The sequence below is a fragment of the Macadamia integrifolia genome, unplaced genomic scaffold (assembly GCF_013358625.1).
Source record: "Macadamia integrifolia cultivar HAES 741 unplaced genomic scaffold, SCU_Mint_v3 scaffold566, whole genome shotgun sequence".
NCBI lineage: Eukaryota > Viridiplantae > Streptophyta > Magnoliopsida > Proteales > Proteaceae > Macadamia > Macadamia integrifolia.
Window position 1 is genome coordinate 218,894 of NW_024870487.1, and position 21,733 is coordinate 240,626.

General features: G+C 36.9%; 2 long non-coding RNA genes and 1 pseudogene across 2 annotated transcripts; 1 reads left to right on the forward strand and 2 right to left on the reverse strand.

Annotated features, from left to right (window-relative positions):
* The first annotated feature begins 2,141 nt into the window (after window positions 1-2,141).
* Window positions 2,142-8,903, forward strand: LOC122069262 (annotated as a pseudogene).
* A 4,884-nt stretch (window positions 8,904-13,787) lies between these two features.
* LOC122069259 lies at window positions 13,788-20,110 on the reverse strand. The gene is made up of 2 exons (XR_006137419.1): window positions 19,671-20,110; window positions 13,788-14,069 (listed from the first exon to the last, which is right to left on the reverse strand). It is a non-coding gene; the product is annotated as an uncharacterized LOC122069259 (long non-coding RNA).
* Window positions 20,111-20,507: 397 nt separating this feature from the next.
* On the reverse strand, window positions 20,508-21,405 carry LOC122069258. The gene is made up of 2 exons (XR_006137418.1): window positions 21,222-21,405; window positions 20,508-20,602 (listed from the first exon to the last, which is right to left on the reverse strand). It is a non-coding gene; the product is annotated as an uncharacterized LOC122069258 (long non-coding RNA).
* Between the last annotated feature and the right edge of the window lie 328 nt (window positions 21,406-21,733).

Sequence of the window (21,733 nt, forward strand, 5' to 3'; positions counted from 1 at the left end):
TTCTTCTTTTTTTTTTTTTTTTATTTTATTTTATGAAAACCGCCCACTGTTTTAGGCTTATAGGATTGAAGGGATTTTCTAGAATATTCTTTCTCAGGGGACTTGTCATCAATCAAAGGCGCCAGGTGGGCTTACCCTCAATTTCCACTATTATAATTCCCACTTCTTAAGCTCCTATCTAATTTTTCTTATGAAATAATTGTTTAGTAAAAAATAAATTTTAGTTTCTTCTTTGGTGAAGTAATATAGGTCTCTTGGTATCTTATCATCTGAATTTTAAGGAACAAACATATAGAAGTAAGGACAATATAGGTCCGCATGCTATCACGTATAACTTGTTTCCTAAGAAGGCAGAGAATATAGCGGGAAAGGGTGTGTCGCATAAAAGTAAAATTCATTACGGATCCTTTGATTTGTTAATTCCAATTTGTTGTTATAGCATTAATTTACGACCATTTTTTTTTTTCGAAAAGAGATGAGAAACGTGATGTATATCATTTGATTGATTACTTGACTCAGTTCCTTGTTGTTTGATTCATAAAATTTATAATTATTTAAAGGAAAAAAAAAAGAAGGTCACCTCTTAGTATACCTTACCCCCAAACACATGGGGAAGTAGAGCCAGATTGTGAAAAGACACTCATGTCTCAGCTCCACTTTCCCATGTGTGTGGGCATAGGGTATAGTAGGAGGTATTGTTTTTTAACCCTTGTATAAATTATTAAAATTGTTTTCAAATATCTTACAAGATCATACAGTAAATACCAACAAAAATAAATAAATAAACGAGTTTATACTCAATTACTGAATGGAAAGATGACATTTTAAATGAAACAAGTGAATTGCAAAAGCAATAGTTTGAAACTTTGGGAGACCCCCCCCCCTAAGAGCTAAGATTAGGGAATATTTATCTCTGTTAATATTCAGCCCAGATAAGTAGGAAAATATCCCAAACGCATCCATAATAACCAAAACTGATGGATAATCTACTTTGATTGATGAATATTGTAACGCCCCGAACCCATACCAAGCCACAATATTATCCGTTTTGTCCCATGGGGCTCATGGCTTTAAAATGTGTCGTGACCATAAAAGAGGTGCTAGAGGTTCTCAACTAACTCAATCTTTTAGGAGATTCAGCCAAGCAAGAAAAGAAGAATTAAGGATGTCCTTGAAATTCCTGAGTGTACATTCTCCACTTGCTACTTAGGGGTGGATATCTTTGAAAGCAGGGTCAAGAAGGAATTTATCACGCCTCTAATGGATAAAATTAAATCAAGGCTAGTTAAATGGAAGTGTCGACTCTTATCAATGGCAGGCAGGTTGAGCTGGTAAAGACGGTTTTGTATAGTATTCGTATATACACCTTTTCAGTATACCTTTGGCCTTGCTCACTGATTTTATTAATGGAGAGATGGATCCGCAATTTCATATGGTGTGGGGATTCGAATGCTTCTAAAGCTATTAATGTTCTGAAGCTAAAAAACAAAATAAGGAGGGTTTGGGGTTCATCGTTTGAAGGACATTAACCATGCTCTCCTATCAAAACTCTGTTGGTTTATTAAATCTGATCCTTCCATGATTGTTTCCTTTTTGAGAGGTAGATTTGTTGCTAGCAATGGGGCGCTAAAAAAAAGAAACATCTCTTCTTCAATCTTGCCTGGGTTGAGAAAGGTACGGGACTTTGACAGTGTTTCAGAAAGATGGATCATTGGCGATGGTATGTCTATCAGTTTCTCGTATGGTTGCTAGTTGAAAGATAGATGCCCAATTGATAATACTTCAAATGGTGAATATTACTCTATTAGTTTAGTAGTGAGGGTCTCCGATTTTTTAGATGAAGGGCAATGGTTTCTCCCGCTAGTCTTCTCTAATGAATTAAGGGCAGTAGGTGATCTTGTAAAGGCAATTCATCTCCCAACAGTGGCTTAGAAGAGTTTGGTCTCTATAGAGTCGGGAAAGTTTTTTGTTCTCTCTGCTTGGGAAAGCATCAAAGAAAAATCTCCTAGCTGCTCCTGCACCAAGCTAGTTTGGAAAAACGGTCTACATCCTAGATCATCTATTTTTGGCTGCCGGTTAGCATATGAAAGCCTGCCTACAGATGGCAAGGTCTCCAAGCGCAGCATACCCTTGGCGTCTCGATGTCATCTTTGCCTCAATTATGTGGAACCTTTTCAGCATTTGTTTATGGGGACTGTCAATTTGCAGGTTTGATTTGGTCTAAAATTTCGGGTTTTTTTTTTTTAATCTAAAATGGTGTGATTTCCCCTTTCTGGAAGAGCTATTCTCTTGGTGGAAGAGAAAGGCAATAGTGGTCTCGCTGGGGATGATTTGGCTTGCTGCAATTATTTTGATTCCTCAATAGATATGGACATAAAGAAATAATCGAAGGTATGACAATAAATCTCGTCTTGCTGATCTGGTGGTGAAAGCAATAATGCAAGAAGATTTCTCAAAATTGAAAAAAATTCATATCTCCTTAGTTATAGATTTATTAATTTCTAAGAAATTCATGTTATCTGTTTCCAGAGCGCCTTTTGAGAGGATTGTTGAAGTTGTATGGGCACCTCCTCCAATAATTGGATTAAATTAAACATTGACAGGTTCTCTTTTAGTAACATGAGCTACTCTGGGGCGAGGGGTCATCAGGGACAGCGGTGGATCTCATTACGATGTTTTGTAGCTTATGAATGAGTGGAGACAAATTTTATAGCTGAGTTCAATGCTTTCTTTATTGGGTTGCACACTGCAACCTTAGTGAATATTGAAAGATTATGGATTGAGTGTGACTCGTAGGCAATGGTGAATTGCATCAATAAAAAAACAATCCCATGGCATTTTCAGCAAAAATTGTGGTATTGTAAATGTTATTTAGATAGCATCACATGGAGGATTACACATTGTTGTAGGGAGGGAAACATGGTGGCTGATAGATTGGAAAAGCATGTTGCATCTGCTCGATTGTCTACAAGTTGGATCCCAACGCCTCCTTTTGTTTCTCATGATATCAGTTGGGACTCTCAATTGAGACCAAGATTTAGGTTTTGTTAACTATTTATTTCTTCTGATTAGGTTGCTACTCTGCTAATGGCAATGCTGAAGGTGGAGTGGTAGTCTAATGTTTTGATTCTCTCATTCTTTAAGCATGTAATTCTTTATTCAAATTTAATATATTCTTTTGCTGACTTTTAGCAAAAAAAATAATAATAATTTAATTTATTCACTTAAGTCAATGTGGGACTCAAGAGTCTGCCACCCTAAATGCCTCTCTTGTTTCTTGATCAACCTTTGAGACTCAACGGATATGGGTTGTTTCTTGGACAATCAGTTGATAGAGAATTTCTAGAGAAAATTGCACTCATCTCCCCTATATTTTGCCTTAATACCATTTTCCCCCATCTCTCGTACTTTAAAAAGTACCACTCCCCACCTCTATAGTTTAAAGGTTCTATCAATCATCTCATTAGTCAATGACGATGTTAAAATAGCATTTAAAAAGACAACATTACGCTTGTGTCTAATACCTATCCTTTCTTTCCCCTTTCCCACATCTTCCAAGATGAAAATCCTCTGTTTTTCTCATCCATGTTTTTCCTTGTTTTGCTACCTGCAGAACACGACACGTGGACAACTTTAAGACCAACGGCCAAGATTGGATGAGGATTATTACATCCAGTGTGTTGGTTTTAAAATTGTCCATGTGTCGTGTTCTGCAGGTAGCAAAACAAGGAAAAACATGGATGAGAAAAACAAAGGATTTTTTTCCCATCTTCCATGTACATAAGAGAATCATCATTACTAGACTCTTCAACACCCGCAGCGTTAGTAGAGCATTTGCTCGTCCACTCACTCGGGATGCGTGAAGAAGCGACAAAGAAGCGTCGATCATCTTCCCCTTTAGTTCCATCGCCATTGAATACCTTCGTCTCAACTAGTGAGGTAACCTAACCTCGAATTTCTTATCAATATAGAGCTTCTTCGCTCTCTCTTTGCCATAAAACCACTTCCACGAAACAATAGTAAGCTTTGATTCTTTGTTCTTTCACTTGGAATACACCAAGTACACTACTAAATCCACAACGAAAAAATTCGGAAAAAAAATTGTTAGGGTTTCAGAAATCAAGAATAGGATCGTTGAATAATCTTCATTCCTCAATAAGCATTGGTTGTGGTATGCCAGTGAGTTTGATTATCAGTTATAGCGTTCGAACTTCGAACTCCTAACCCATTTTAGAGCTCAAAAGGTCAGTCGTAATATTTTAGATCACAAAAGGGTAATTTGAGGATTAAATAACATATTTTAAGGTGATGTCGTCACTTAATTGGGTTCTCTAAAGGAAGGGGGTACGATTGATAGAATCTTTAAACTGCAAGGGAAGGAAGTGCTATTTTCCAAAATACACAGAGAAAATGGTATGAAGGCAAAGTACAAAGAGGAAGGGTAGTGTAATTTCCTCTTCATTAAAACTTGAAAAGACATCTGTCTAATAAGTTAAAATATTTTTTTTTGTTTAGTGAATAAAACATTTATAAAACCAAAAGAGGAAGCAAGCCCTAGAGATCGAATGTCACAATAAGCAGCAAGATCAAAGTCCAAAACAAATAAACATCAATCCAAATATATCGCCATAATGACAACAAGCAAGGAGATTATTACCAAAGCAAAGAGGAGGATGCTGAACTAAGAGATCCTACGAAGTAATTCTCTCTCTCTCTCTCTCTCTCTCTCTCTCTCTCTCTCTCTCTCTCAAAAAAGATATATAAGAGTGGAGCCTATACTTAAGAGTGGATAAAGCACATTTAGGACATTATGTGGGTAGTTATATGGACATATGTAGATAAAATTCATATGATAAATGGAAGTTCTATACTATCATGATATATATATATATTTTTTTTTTCTCAGAAAAGAGTGTTCCATGGTACTGATGATAGCCCCCAAGCCGAAAGACCTACACAGCAAGCAGCACTTCCATAGGACGAATGAGCAATAACAACGCATGTTGACTCAAACCCACAATATCACAATATCTTGTTATCTTTTTTATCTTTCTTAACTGCCCAAGGGAACTTTACTCACGCACACTAGAGGGGAAGGGGGAGATGATAGGAAGGGGGGGGGGGAATGCATATGACAGGAGTCGATCCTTAGACCTTCCACACTCCTGGGACCTGCTCTACAACCAAAAGCTGCAACCAGTGCACTATGCACTGGATCCATACCAGGGGAACAATAGCCGAAGAAATGACCCCAACAGTTTGGAAGATATCTAAAGAAAAGGTTTTAGCATAGTGTATCTTATATTTAGTCAAGTTTATTCGGAGTATCGCAATGGTGTAAAGTTGTCAACTTATTAGAAAAAATGAGTCAAATCACTTTGATCTCTTATTTTGGAGAAATAAGTGGCTAATCAGGAATGGGAAGAAACATAATACATTTAATCTCAAAGTTCTCATTTAATACTTCTTCCCATCCTGGATAGGGGGATCACTATCAAACAAGGTTCTAAAAGTCATAAATGGTCATGGGAATGATCAAGGCCAATACCATTCTGATACAATTTCTAAACTTACTAGATTGGACCATGTTGGACAGATCTATTTTCATAAATTTTTATTATGATTTTACACTTGAACCATACAAGTGAAATTGGATTGGAAAAATCATGATCTGGGGTTGGTCAAGGCCAATCCGGCCGATACTGACCGTTCCATGTTTTTGAACATGCTATCAAATGGGAAAAAAATAGAATTTATTGTAATATATGCTTAAGTAGAAGGAAATAAGATAATAATGAAGAAAAATAATATTCCAAACAGTAAATATTTCTTAAGGAAAATTATAAAGGAGCTAAGAAGTGGGAAATAATAGAGGAAATTGAGGGAAAACCCACCTGGTTCTTTTTGTTGATGAGAAGATCATGAGAATCCCTCTAAAAAGTTAAAGAGACAAATCCATGTCCAGATTAGTTATATCTATATGTGAGAGTTTGGTAATGGTATTGTTTGCAAAAAGTTGCATGAGTAAGACTACTTTGTTCATAGGTCTGAGCATGAAGGCTGGTATAGACACAAAACATAGACACAAAATTATGAACATCCAGAAAAAGTGAAAGTGCACTCCAAGTCCACGATGTCATGCTACTGCCAAAAAGTGCTTGATTGAATTCTGCCAAATTGCTCCATACTTCCCCTATATTCTACCCATCATTCATGCCCGTTTCAGCCCATATAAAAAGCCCCTTGCACTAGCTTGAAAAGCATTTTCCTGTAATCATGTAATCAGCAACAATGAGACACACTTTCCATTCTTAATAGAGGAAATTACACTTCCCTCCCTTGTACTATGACCTAATAGCATTTTCCTCCATGTACTTTCATGAATACTAATCCCCTCCCCTCTAGTTTGAAGATTCTTTCAATCATATCACTTTCGTTAGAAACACTGTTAAGTGATGATATCATCTTTAAGACATTATATTTCATGTTGAAATTATCCTTCCCACACGAAATCAGCTTTAGAGCCCTAAAAGGCATTTTTGGTAGAGAACGAAGGTCTGAAATTTACCTCTTCTTCATTGTTGTGGTTTTGTGCATTGCCGCTGGTTGTGCTTCGCCATCGCCGTGTTTCTTAGTTTGGAGTTATTAAAGAAATTTTTGATTTTTTTGTGAACTTATCCTTTTAATATTATAAAATCCTTTTAATATTCTCAAATCCCTTGGTTTCCTTATATAAGGTTTGTTGTATACTAAGTTCTCTGTGTGATTTCAATATTGTTACCCTTTACTCCTTATAAGTTGCTTCCTTAATCTGCCCCCAACAGAACCTTTCCCTTTCAATTCCTTCAGATCATCTTCACCTTCATGGTTGCATTCAAAACCGGTGAAGCTTCTTGAAGTTTAAAGTCGCCCACCTCCGGGCTCTGTCGCCGCCCTGACTTCCACCGCCGTCCCTCTTACCTACTTCGATGTAATTTGGTTACCACTACCACCGGTAGAAATTCTATATTTCTATGAGTGCCCCTACCCAATATCTAAATTTACTCACTCTCTCCTTCCCCAGCTCAAACACTCTCTATTGTACCCTCATCCACTTCTACCCTTTAGCAAAAATCTCTCACGGCCTCATGAAACCAACTAGCCCATGATCTGTTACACTGAAGGAGACTCAGTCTCTTTCACCGTTGCTGAGTCGGATAACAATTCCTATCGTCTCTCTTCCAACCACCTAAAAGACGCCATAGAATCACGCCCACTGGTGCCTCACTTGGCTACATCTCGTTCTATAGTCCCCATGTTAGCAATACAAGTAACCGTTTTCCCAAATACTGGCATCTGTTTTGGGTTGACACGTCACCATCCATCTTGTGATGGAGGAGGATTCACCCACTTCATAAGGACATGGTTGCGATAGAGATGAGAATCGATGAGGAAGGAGTTACCATAAGTTGCGGGTGCAGGTGCGATTTCTCCAGCGAGATTGCGAAGGAAGAGAAGACCTTGCTTGAGAGCTTGAGAGCTTGAGAGCTTGAGAGCAGAGAGCAGAGAGCAGGACGTTCTCTTTTATGCGTGAAGATAGCTTGAGAGCAGAGAGAAGGTCCAAAGATGAGGAAAGGAGAGAGAAAATACATGTAGATGATACAAGGGTAAATCAGTCCTTTTACAGGTTATTTTAACACCATCAGTCACTAATGGGACGATTGAAAGAATCTTCAAACTAGAGGGGTATTTATGAAAGCACGTGGGGAAAAGTGCTATTAAGACATAGTTCAGAAAGGAGTGTAATTTCCTCTTCTTAATAATGTAGATAGCACTGGAAAATATGATTTTATTAGCATCAGTGATAGCTGAACAAACAAATAAGGGTGTATATACGGTGGAAAAACATATTATATCATGAATTATGAATTGGAAAGAAATCACCTGCTTCTTAATGATTTGACAATAACGATCAATCCATTGCTTAGTGGGATTGAGTACAGAAAAAGGCTTAGGTTTTCATTAGAATAAATAATTTTAATTCTATGTGCCTATAAAAAATAATAAATTAAGATAAAAAAAACAAAAACAAAAATTTATTCAAATCATCTGCAGGTATAATAGTAAAATTAAAGAGATACAATATAAGATACTTAAAAAATAAAGCACATAAATTTTTCGTTCGTAAACCCAGTGGGCCAGCCGCCTAGAATCTCTTAAAAAATTCACAAAAAAGAAAAAGGAAAATATCTTGATTTGATTTCCATCGACATCTATAGAAGATTCACTTTTTTGGCAAAAATAGAAGACTCTCTTAAGTGATATAATTAAAAGGCCTTGTATCTTAATTGATGACTTTCTTTGGAATTACAGGTATTCAGAAACAATACTATTTGGGGTCATCTCTTTTTCCATTATCCTTCTCTAGATAGATTAGGGGTATCTTAGATGATTGCTTCCCGAATAGGCTCCTTTTGTTCTTGTGCTTTATTAGAATAGCCTGGGTAGCTAAGACGTTTGGCTAAATGGGTTAAATTATTAGATCATCATTAAGGGAATGTTACAGTAGTTAGTTTTTTTTATTTTTATAACTGCTAGGTAGTTCAGTAGCATGAGAACAATAAGATTTGAAAGAGTTATTCCATTTTTAAAAGAAAAATTTCCTCAATCTCTTGAAATCATCTACATTGAATTCAATCAATACTTTATCTATATAGATAGATGGATCAAGTTTTCTGATGTCATCATAGCAAATGGGGAACCATGTAGGGTTTTAGGAAAGGTACTAATACCTTTTTGGGATTTATGAACCCTAAGATAGAGTGGTCCTTGAACTTCACCACCTGCTGAAGGAATACTTTGTCTAACACTTTATGTACAACATTGTAACCTTAAAATGAAAACATATGCATAAACTAATAAAAGAAAAAAGAAGAAGAAGAAGGAGGAGAAACAACATGCATGAAAGATGTATCCCTTGGTCCATGTACACCACTTGAAATTGGCAATTCTTTCTTAGACATGCTTCAACTTATTGTCGGAAGGAAAAAAAAAAAAACCTATTTCACCTTTTCTATTTTCGAAACCAATGTAACCATTGATGAGTAAGATATATACATATATTATATTATATTATATTAGATATACATAGAGAGAGAGAGAGAGAGAGAGAGAGAGAGAGAATGCATGGCTTCCTGTATGCCTCTCCCCCTGCCAATCTCTAAATAAGATAGGCAATGTGAGTGGCATACAGGGAGCCAGGCATAACCTATTTTACCTTTCATCTCTGAAGATATTTTCCTCCTATCAACATGCTAGCTAGCAGTTTTTTTTTTTTTATGGACAAAGGAAACAAGTGACATTGAAATAGAGTGAATCAAAAAAGAGAGAGAGAGAAAGAATGTCTGGCTTCCTACATGCCCGTCCCCTTGTCAATCTCTAAATAAGATAGGACAGTGCGAGGGGCATGCAAGGAGTCGGGCATAACCCATTTTACCTTTCATCTGTGAACATATTTTCCTCCTATCAACATGATAGCTAGTAGTGTTTTTTATTGACAAAGGAACCAAGGGACATTGAGATAAAGTGAACCAGAAAAGAGAAGAGAGAGAAAGAGAATGCCTGGCTTCGTGCATGCCTCTCCCTCTTCTAATCTCTAAATAAGATAGGATAGTACGAGTGGCATGCAAGGAGTCAGGCATAATCCATTTTACCTTTCATCTCAGATCATATTTTCTCTCTACCAATATGCTAACTAGCAGTTTTTTTGTTGACAGAGGTACCAAGTGACACTGATGTAGAATGAATCGGATGAGAGAGAGAGAGAGAGAGAGAGAGAGAGAGAGAGAGGTGACTACAGTTGATTTTAACTTCAAGAGAATATCACACTTTGATATAGAATGAATCGGATGAGAGAGGGAGAGAGGGAGAGAGGGAGAGAGGGAGAGGGGGAGAGAGGTGACTACAGTTGAATTTAACTTCAAGAGAATATCAATGCTTTGTTCACTGGGATTGTCTGTTTATATAATAGCAGACTTTTACCTTATTTAATGCTAAATTTATTGATACGACCCCATGCATGTCTTTGCATAAAAGAATATTTACCGCCAACTGTTTTACCGCCTACTGTTTTTTCTTTATGAATACCGCCTACTGTTTTAGGCTGACAAGATTGAAGAGATATTCTAGAAGATTCTTTTTGGAAGGACTCTTGTCTTCAACCAAAGGCACTCGGTGGGCTTACCCTCAATTTCCACAATTAATTCCCACTTCCTGGGTTCCTTTCTAAATTTTCTAATGAAATAATTGTTGTTTAGCAAAAAATAAATTTTATTTTCTTCTTTAGTGAAGTACTATAGTTTATAGGTGTCTTAGGTATATTTATTTTCATTTTCAAGTAACAAACATATAAAAGTAAGGATAAAACTTGAAAAGAAAACTATAATAATAACTCGTTGTCGTGTAATTTTTGGAAGTCAGCTTGTAAGTGCTCTGCATGTTCTTGCGCATAACTTATTTCCTAAGAAGGCGGAGAATATAATGGGAAAGAGAGTTATCGCATAAAAGTGAACACTCGTTACGGATCCTTAGTTTTGTCACTTCCAATTTGTTGTTCTCTCTACCCCCATAGTTGCCACGGGTAAAACTTTGTAATAGCATTATTTTGCGAAGAAAATATATCTTTTTTTTTTCTCAGAAAAATATGAGAAACGTGCTCAATTTCATTTGATTGAATACTCGATTCAGCTCCTTATTATAAGTATGCTACAGAACCAAGCTGTGAAAAGATCCAGAGATATTTTGAAAAGATCCCAAGTGCATCCATAATAGATGAATATTGTAATGCCCCAAGTCAAGCCACAATATTTTTCGTTTTGACCCATGGGCTTCACAGCTTTAAAATGTATCGTAGTCATGGAAGGGGTGCTAGAAGTTAACAATTAGTCCAATCTCTTGCCCTTAGTCGATGTGGGACTAAAGAATCTGCCTCCCTAATGTCTCTTGTTTCTTGATTAACCTTTGGACTCAACGGATATGAGTTGTTTCTTGAGCAATCGGCCGATAGAGAATTTATTAAAACATAAAAAAGTGTTCGACTAATAAGTTAAAATGATTTTTTTTTTAATATTTATTAAAACTAAAAGAGGAAACAAGCCCAAAAGACCTGGCACAATGGCCAGAGTAAAGTTCAAAACAAAGGAATATCAATCCGAAGATAGCACCACAATGACAAGAGATCCCACGGAGTAATTCTCTCTCTCTCTCTCTCTCTCTCTCTCTCTCTCAACAAAGAGATAAAAGAGTGAGAGCCTATACATAGAGTGGATAAAGCACATTTAGGATATTCTATGAGTAGTTATATGGACGTCGATCGTAGATAAAAATTCACATGATAATTGAATTCTACAATATCACAATATTAGTTGAATTTCTACAATATCACTATATCTAGTCGTCTAATCTTTTTTTTTTTTTTTTTTGGTAATAACCATCAAAAAGGAAATAAATAATAAAAAGAACACAAAATTTTTAGATTTGTCCTTGATTCCCTATCTACTTTTTATATTCCCATATGCAATGATGGAGATGGAGTACTTCAGATTATCAGAATTTTATATAAGAGTGAGAGCCTATACATTGAGTGGATAAAGCACATTTAGGATATTCTATGAGTAGTTATATGGACGTCCATTTAGGATATTCACATGATAATTGAATTCTACAATATCACAATATCTAGTTATTTTTTCTTTGTTTCTTTCTTTTTTTCACATGATAATTAGTTGAATTTCTACAATATCACCATATATATCTAGTCGTCCAATCTTTTTATATTTTTATTTTTTGGTAATAACCATCAAAAAGGAAATAAATAATAAAAAGAACACAAAATTTTTAGATTTGTCCTTAATTCCCAATCTACTTTCTATATTCCCATATGCAATGATGGAGATGGAGTACTTCAGATTATCAGAATTTTAAACCAATTGGTTTCATAGCAGTGGAACAATATCTGAAGCAACAACCCCAACAGTTTAGAAGATATCTTGATAAAAGGTTTTAGCACTAGTGTAAACTATATGTACTCAAGTTTATTTGAAGTATTATAATGGTGCACTTAAGTAGAAGAAAATAAGATAATAATGAAGAAAGATAATATTCCAAACAGTAATTATTTCATAAGGAAAATTATAAAAGAGAGCTAAGAAGTGTGAAATAATAGAGGAAATTGAGGGGAAGGCCACCTGGTGCTTTTGGTTGATGATAAGTCTAGAAGTTAAAGAGGACAAATCCAATGGGCCTAAAATAGTAGGCAGTAATCTTTCAAGGTAAATCTCCATGGAGATTTTTTTTTTTTTCTGATAAAATTCATCACTTTCTATACTGGGATAAAGAAAGTATGAAAGGCAAAATATCCATGGAGATCTAATTATTAAATGTAGCACTAAATATGGAAAATGTCTCACATTATATAAAACAGGCATTCCAATGAACAAACCACTGTTATTCTCTTGAAGTTAAATCCACTTGTAGTTGTAGGTTTTGTGAGGGAAAGAGTACTTCCAAAATAGTGACCATGGCAGTAGCACTACTCTCTCTCTCTCTCTCTTCTGATTCACTCTTTCTCTTAATGACATAATGTCACTTGGCTCCTTTGTCAAGAAAAAGGGAAAAAAAAAAACTGCTGCATGTTGTTCGGGGTGAAATTTTGTTAGTAGATGAAAGGTAAAATGGGTTATGCCTGGCTCCCTGCATGCCTCACGCCTTGTCCAATCTTAATTATAGATTGGCAATGCGAGTGGTATGCAGGTGTTCAGGCATACCCTCTCTCTCTCTCTCTCTCTCTCTCTCTCTCTCTCTCTCTCTCTCTCTCTCTATTGATGGTTGATTTGGTTTCAGAAATTAAAAAAAGGTGAAAAATATTTTGTTCTTTGCTTTTTTCAACCATACGTTGAAGCATGTCCAAGAAGGAATTCTCTTTTCCATGTAGTATACATGGACCAAGGGATAGTACCCTTTCATTCATATTGTTTCATCTTCTTCTTATATTTCAATTTTTTATATTAGATTGAATTTTTTATATTAGATTTATAGATATGGTTGCATTTTAAGATCTTCTATATCAGGAAAAAAAAAAAAAAAAGAAGCAACTTGCATACTTCAGTTGAGATTTACTGTAGTCATTACAAATTGTATAGTCTGTAGGACTGCTTCTATATAGTCTCTTGGATACTAACCCTTCTCATATAGCTCCCTTATTTTTTTTATTTTTTTTAATCTTTCCCATACAGTTCTTGATAGATTTGGACTGCGTTAGATAATGTTTGTGCTCTCGCGTGCTGTTTTTATTGGGTTTTTGGATCCAGCTCCTATGTGGTGCAATAGGGGTGGCAGCAATATCAGCCTGGAGCTCCTGAGCACCAGGCATAGACCCCAACACACAGGCATGCACCTCAAGAACCTCCAGGCCATCAAATGTACACTGCCACCTCTGTTGTGCCAGAGAAGAGCCCCGCCTGTTTTGGTGCTGGATAAAATTATTAGGGCAAAGGAACCCTGGCCAGCTGTTGCAGGAAACACCATCGTGCAAGACCAATGCAAGGACATGCATCAGCATCTTCAACACCCTCTCAAGCGGGAGAGTGTCATCTTTTCACGTGCTGTCTCTAGGCATTTCCTGCGCCAGTCCCTAATTAATTTTTTTTTTGTTTCCTTCTTTTTCACCTGTAAAAGGTCTAATTCACATGACTTGGAGTTCTAAAGTTCTAGGGTTTGACAAAAACGTTTGTGATAGTTAAAAGGAGTGCTGGTGTAATTGGTGATATTATTGTCCCACATGTACATTTTACATACGTAATGCCAAAGATTATCCTCGTTAGTTATTCCAACATCATCGTCTTCATCATAGTGGTACATGTCAAGCTCCCTCCTGAGACCATCGGTTAATGTCTTGGAACATTGTCCCAGAACTTGTGTTAGATGTCTTTATAACTGCATTTGCGGCTGCTAATGCATGGGAAACTTCATCTGTCTGCTTGGACATATCAACATCCATAGCTTCCATCTTCTTCATCCTCACTTTGTCTCCACTGCAAATGGAACAGATTTCAGAACTAAACACAGATAAAGAATTCAACCAAAATAGAGAGTAAATAGGACCCTTCTTTTAGAAAGAGTGGACGAATTATAATACATGCAAAAAAAAAAAAAATAGATAGTAGCAGCAAAAGAAAGAATAAAAACATCTGGAGAATATAAACCGGCCACCCCCGCCCCAATGGACACCTTTTTCACCCAGGTGATGAGTTGGTAATTTTATGTAATTCATATACATAAATTTCTTAGAACAAAAGAACGAGAAAATGAAAGCTATGGTCCACTTTGAGGGGGAATTAACCTCCTTCGATGGTCAAGGTGACCAGGTTTCCTGATCTTTCAAGAGGAAAACGTTCTGTAGATAACATTAGTTCTCCATTCATTGAGATTTTATTCGATAGATGCATATGATGAGTAACTGATCCAATACAAATATGAGACCTTCGACTCCACAACAATAACTACCTAACCACTAAGATCCCCTAATAGCAAGGGCTCTCTTTCCACAACACTTGTAATAGGCTCCTCTTGCATTCTATGATTCTTAAATAAATATTTATATATCCTATGCATCACAACCGCATGACTCATTATGCATAACAGTAAGAATAGGTACAAAATACATTCAGTCCAATAAGAGAGAATGCTTTGCTGATCACCTCCTTGATTCACAAACAAGAAAAGGCAAATATATGGTTAATTCTCTAGTATTTATTTAAATACACTAGGTTCAATTACTAAAATATCCAAGTGTACTTTTTCTGTTCATTGAATTGGTTTGGTAAGTCACAAGTGGATCATGCAATGATTATCCATTTCCATAAGTACTATCTTAAGCACATTGGATGTGTAAACATGTAGTCAAGCAACATTATAGTGGTTCACATGGTGAGAAAATTGACTACAATGACAACTTGTCGAACCATTAGACAATACACTAGATGACCCGACATAATCTGATGAAAGCGATCTCATCTTTTGATCAGAATAACAGGAATTTTATAGCTTATTATTTCTCAATGCTAACATCATTGGAATAGTAGCTTTCGTTTACGTCAACTCTAAGAATAACAGAAAACATCAATATGAGAAAAGCAGAAAGAAAACCCAATAAATAGCGCAGAAACGTGTGTGAAGTAGTGTATTTGTAATATATCTCATTACTATCAAGCAAAAGGCAGTTTAAAATCAGACGAGTGTCGAAGAATAGAATTGACAAAGAACACAACAACACAACTTGGCCTTATCCCAACTAAATGGGGTCGGTTACATGGATCCGTGAATAAATTGACAAAGAACACCCAGTAGAGAAATACATGCATTTCAGGAAAAAGGGGGATGTGAGAGAGAGAGAGATGCAACTAGGAAAACAAGTGGACCAACAAGTATGGTGCAGCTGAGGAGCACCAAACTGCATGCTATGTCCCTTTTCTATTAAAGGCCATATGATTTTGTATCACAATGTGATGCAGAATTGATGCTATTGAACCGGGTTGACCCTTCGGGTAATCTCAACCGAGATGAACGGGGTCTAATTGGATCTTTCGATTCATTAGGATCTTTAGGATTTTATTTTGTATAGGAATTATTTGCAATCTTTTAATTGGATTCATTAGGATCTTTAGGATTTTATTTTGTGTGGGAATTATTTGCAATCTTTTAATTTGGGTAGTTAATAGTCAATTAGGGAGTTACCAATTTGAGTTTTATTCTGTTTCTAATTTCATTAGTTAGAATTTAGGAAGCAAATTAGGAGTTGCTAATTTAATTTAGATTTTAATTAGGCAAGTTTGAATTTTCAGTTTTTTATATAAAGGCATGTAACCGATGGGTAATTGGTGGTGTTTTACGATAAATTAATTAATTGGTTGAAACCTTGTGGTTTGCTTGGTCATGTGAACTTCTTCCCCTTCCCCATTCTTCTCTTCTCCCCTGCAACAATTTCTTCCCTATTTCTATCTCCTCCATCACAACGTAGCATATTGCCTCATTATGAAGAAGATAGGTAAAAGCTTAGTGAAATAATTACAACCAAGTCCAGATTATGCGATACATAAATTACATCAAATAAATTAAAAGCATGTCATGGACATTGTGTGGAATAACGGATTAACGGTGGGTATATTTTCTTCCTTTATATAGCAGCATGAGTCTTTAATTTCTACACAGATTTTACTAGTGTTGAATGTCAGATTCTTTTTCTTCACTTGCTAGTTTTCTACTGGTGCAGTATTAGCAAATTAGCATGTCATCATAGAAGCAAGAGGTTTCTTGATATTTTTTGCCATCTAGTTCTTTTCCACATAACTGAAGTCAATAATGCAGTACCATTCTCTGACTAGAGCTGGAAAGAGACTTGATGGGGAATTTCCAGGACAGAAACAGAGAACTAGAGAGATTGTGGTTCAGAGAAAGAAAACATTATTATTTCAATACTATTCGGATTGAAATTCAGACGACTGCTTATTTTAGCAGGTTAGCATGTTCTGTAGAAGCTCTAAGAAATCTGAGAAAGAATAAGAACTATGCAGAGAACTCCCAGTGCTCCTAGGAGAACAGAGTAGCAGTACTGAAACTAGAATTGTAGCTATCGAAAATCCAAATCAGAAATCCATAGAATTACCTAGAAACTTCAGTATCAAATGTGAGACAAATCTAAATAATATTCTGGAAGTTATGAATGCCGCAAGCTAGCACTAAGACCTGTTGCCCATCTTAGGGAACTCTTGGTTCATCTAGGACTCTAAGAAAACATTCAAAAATCAAACTGGAAAAGCACTAACACAATTCCAACTATTAATATGCTATAGGATGAGAATAAAAAATCAAAATAACTCCTAAACCATAGGCGGCTAGGCAACTGTAGGCGCTGGGAATCCATTTAGATGCCTAGGCGTCGCTTATGTGGGGGCTGCGCAGGCACTTTAGTTTAGGAATATTGGTAGTAATATTTTGATGATTGTGGGCATTTATATATTACAATAAATAAGAGACTAGTATATAAATGAAACAACATTCCAGATCAGAATGGTAAATCAGATACCATCCCTTTTATATGCCTATGAGGGAGCCAAAGCCTTTCATTGTCAAGATTTGGGAGTTGTGATGAGATGCTCAGGCATTGACTTGCAGCGGTGAGGTGGTTCTGACATCCATGTTGGTAGCTCTGTCTCCAGACTATCCACCTCCTCTTCTTCTCCGTGGTTTCTTCCTCCACCTTCTTTGCCTCCTCATCCCTCTTCTACTTCATTCTTCTCCCTATTCCTCTTCCCCTGCTGCTGCAGCTGCGGTGGGGGTGGCAGTGCTGCTGCTTCCTTCTTCTTCCCTATTTTCCACTTCCCCCTATTTATCCCTTTTCCTCCTCTTTCCTCCTTTCCACTACAGTTTTCCCCGTTTGCTTCCATCTGGGTGCCTTGACCAGCTTTCTGATGGGATGGCCTAGGACTAGAAAAAATTCCTTGCCACCAAGGCGACGTCTTAGCAACTATATCCTAAACTACTAACCCCACGACCAGACCAGATTCCTTGATAAACAAGGAAACTCAAATCAGATCCTACGCAGGTCAGATTCGTCTTCTCCTCTTCTTTGATTCTGCATCAGTCAAGTTTGATGTTACTAGTTCATTTAGATGTGGTTCATGCAGCAGTTTCATGAGAGTTGCGACACTTTTGCTGCCACCTCCCAACATCACCTGCCGCTACCGTCATTGTCATGTTCGCCACTGCCCTCCGTTGCTGCAGCTTAGTCCTCTTCTGCTCCTTCTGCTCCTTCTGCTCCGGTGGCTTTGACTTTGGCCACTATCGCTGCTACTGATCCGTTGGCAGTGACAGTGGCCACTGCTGCTCCAACTCACCAGTGGTCCCGCTACTGCTGCTGCTTCAGTAGCTGCTACTCCAGCTCTGCTGCCCCACCACCTTCTTATTCATCTTCTCCTCTTTTCTTCCTCCTCTTCTTCTTCGTCTTCCTATATTTGTTTCTAGTTTATGTTTTACAGCTTTTCAGATAAGTATCATATGTATCCTCAAGTATCAATTAACAATTTAATATCATAGTGTACACTGGTACAGTTCGATACATTATGATAAAGTTAATAAGTACCGTATCGGTACCTCAAAGATTCGATAAGATATGTCCTATGCTTGCCGATACTTTAAACCCTGATTTCAACTCTCTCTCTCATCAAATTCTGTTGATATTTCAAGTTCTGATTTGCACTGTTGTATCTGGTTCTACCATATAGTTTATTGATAAAACTCTGCTAGAATAAATTCTGCTTTAACATTGTTAATTTAACCAGACTGCAGCGCACGCCTAAGGTTCCTATGCAGGCATCTAGGTGGCCTCTACCGTGCTGGGTCACCTTGTTGCCATGACAACTATGCCTGGATGCCTACATGAAAACTTGACAAAAATATGACAAAGTACAACTTTTTTTCTCTACTAAATTATCTTTCCAATGGCAAACCACACATTTTTGTGTCAATTTCTGATTTCTTACTACTGTCATCACAATTGTATTTACTTACTTCAATAAAGATGAAGATGAAGAAAACAAATTGTCGGTGAAACTGCTATTAAGGCCTCAAGGCCCATTGACAAAACACATAAATTTGTCTGACATCTCTTTTCTATGCTGGCTTATGGCATATCCAAGAGCTATGCAGGTGAAGGGAAATTAACCAAGTCATGGATCCCCCCCGGGCAGCTTTAAAATTGCATGTGAATTAATTTGGAGAACGTTTCCCCAGCTTGGATAGGCTTAAGCCACCTCATGAGCTTTTAAATCCACAAGCTCTCTTCCACTACCACTAATCTTCCACTTAAAAGTGAATTCTGGACCATGTTAACACACTGTGTCCAAATCCATGAAATTCAAGAAGTATTTACAGAAGTGAGGAGTCTCATGAGTCATGATATCATGATAATTTTACTATTTACAATTCCAACTTGAACAGTTCTAGATTTTTTCTTGACCTAACGGGAAGCCAAGGTTACACTACAAAATTTCAAATAAGAGAGTGGAACTATATGAGATGCATAAAGTGATGCAGTTGACTCAATTAATCTAGCCATCTAATACAACTTTTGACCCTTCTAAATGCTATGTTAGTATCATGACCTAAGAAAGCTTCCACGTGGTCACCAGCTCTGCACAATAGGAGACCACCTAAAGTGTACTTAAAATCCAAGTGATGTAGGAGGGGTTCCTAGATGACTAGGTCTCCTACAAGATTAACTAACTAGGTAGGTTAACTCAAGGGGCTTAGGTAAATAAGACCAAAGAATCTCAGCAAACACGATTAAGCATGCAAGATAAAGCGAGACTAATAAACAAAGTAACCAAAAGCAATATTAATCTAGACGGAAAAACATATAAATTCTTACTCAAGTTTCAAGTGGGGACATGGGGAAGGGAACAAACGACATATGACTATTAGGTTCAGCACAAATCCATCTAGACACCCAAATTAGATATGCAACAATCGATAAAATAGGCATAAACAAAGGGCAAGGGCAGACTTCAACGTCAATGGGTTGCAATATATGTAATAGGGATTTAGGGAGGTGGGGAGGATTTAGTTTAGTACTTTACCACACTGTTATTCAGATCTGAGGAGAGAAGAAGAAATCCAGGTTCTCCAAAATAAAGAGGTTGTATTCCACCTTTTGTTGAAGAAGATACATCCAGCCAATTGTAGAGAGAGTAGCAGCAGTGGTGTAAAGGCAGCAGTGTGCAGCAGTGCAGTTTTGTACCGGCAGAAATATGTTGCAGCAGCAAGTTTATAACAGCAGGAATATCTTGCAGCAGCAGCAGTGAGGTAAGGCAGCAGGTGCAGCGGCAGAAATTTTGTAACTCCAGTAATGTGTTGCAGCAGCAGTGAGGTAAGGTAGCAGGTGCAGTAATAACAACACAGCAGCAGAAAAAAAAAGTGATAAGACTGAAAAGAAAGAGAGGGAGGCGAGACAAGAAGATTGAGATAAGAGAGAGCCGAGAGAGTAAGGGAGGAAAGAGGCGAGAGAGAAAGATGAGAGAACGAGAGAGAGAGAGAACCGTGAGGGGTTTGAGGGTTTATTCTTCTTTTCAATATTCTTCATTAATTGAACATGAACAATGGCCAATGGCCTTACACTTAAAGAGAGTAAACTTCCAAAAATAAAAAGATACTTAGAAACTCAATTGCATGAAATAAAAACTACTTAATAGATCAATATAAAGAAATCCTAGTTTCCTAATTGTGTAAGACAATCAAATATCACTAGATTTAAAGCAAAGTACTAGAATCAAATAAGATTTGGTGGGGTCCACAAAATCTTCCAAGATCTTCTAAAAATCTGGATCGATCTTGGGACCCACAAGATCTTCTGAAATCTTCTAAGATCTTCTAAAATCTGGATCGAGCTTGGGGCCCACAAGATCTTCTTCTTTCTATTCTTCCAGCCACAAAGATGGCTGCTTCTTCTTCTTCTTGCGCCTGTACACTTTGATGTCCCCATCACCAAGCCACACTCTGGTAGTCACAGAGGCTAAGAGGAAAATGGTGAACAATAATGGAAAAGGAAAACATATTAGTATGTTAATATAATGTACGCAGCCTTATTTAGTATGCTACAACAGTACAACATACACCTTATATCATCAAAATTAACATTAAGCCACATCAAACCCTCAAAAACCGACAACATTGATGGAATATGATATAATTCTAAAAACATTTAATATAAAACATAAAATCAATCCAAAATTCAAAACTTAAGTAATCTTCAAAGTTTAAACAGTCAAATACTCAAGAGTCAAGTGAAGTGTCAAAAAATCCATATATATCCAAATACAAATGATTTAATCAATATCATCAAAGAATCAACATTTTGGCAGTTGTTCTTGATATTGATAAATAAAATGATTAAACGGAGGCTTTACTTGGGAAGTAGCTGTGCAGGAGCTGCAGATTATGGACTATGGGGCAAATCGTAGGAACTTGCAAGATGCAACTTGGGTAGTTGGGTTGGTATTAATGTAAATCAATCTAAAGGCCAGAATAATTTAACAGATAATAGTTCAGAACAGGATCATGGAACAGGATTTATAACCAGAATAGGAAGAAATCTGATAATTTTAGATAGATCAGAGACCACAAGGCCTTACTTGGGAAGTAGCTGCCCAGATCCTCTCTCTCTCTCCCTTGGACTTCCACTTGTACCTAACACAATCTGTAGGAGGTAGGAACGTTTCAGAACAAATGAATTACCATACCAGACTACCAGAGAAGAAGAATAAATCCAAAAAGGGAGAAGAAAGAAGGAAGAGAAAGTGGGGGGGGGGGGGGGGGGGGGGGGAATTTACATAACAGAGATCGCTATCAAATCCTTACTTCACCAGCTCATCTGCAAGTTAATCAAATGGAATAATGTTTTGTATGCCTACACCCACATCTCAGTTGTATAAAACAAGTCGAATATGAGCAAATATTAACTTAACCTAACCCCATGGTTAAATGAGTAAAGTGATAATCTGCAGCAGCAACAATAACATATCTAGTGAGGGACTTGCCACACCTTGGGGTTAAACATTTATATACAGCCATGATATAAAGAGCCTCCGTTTGACTTCATGTAAAACATAACCATATTATCAATTTAAAGGTGCAAAAAAGAGTT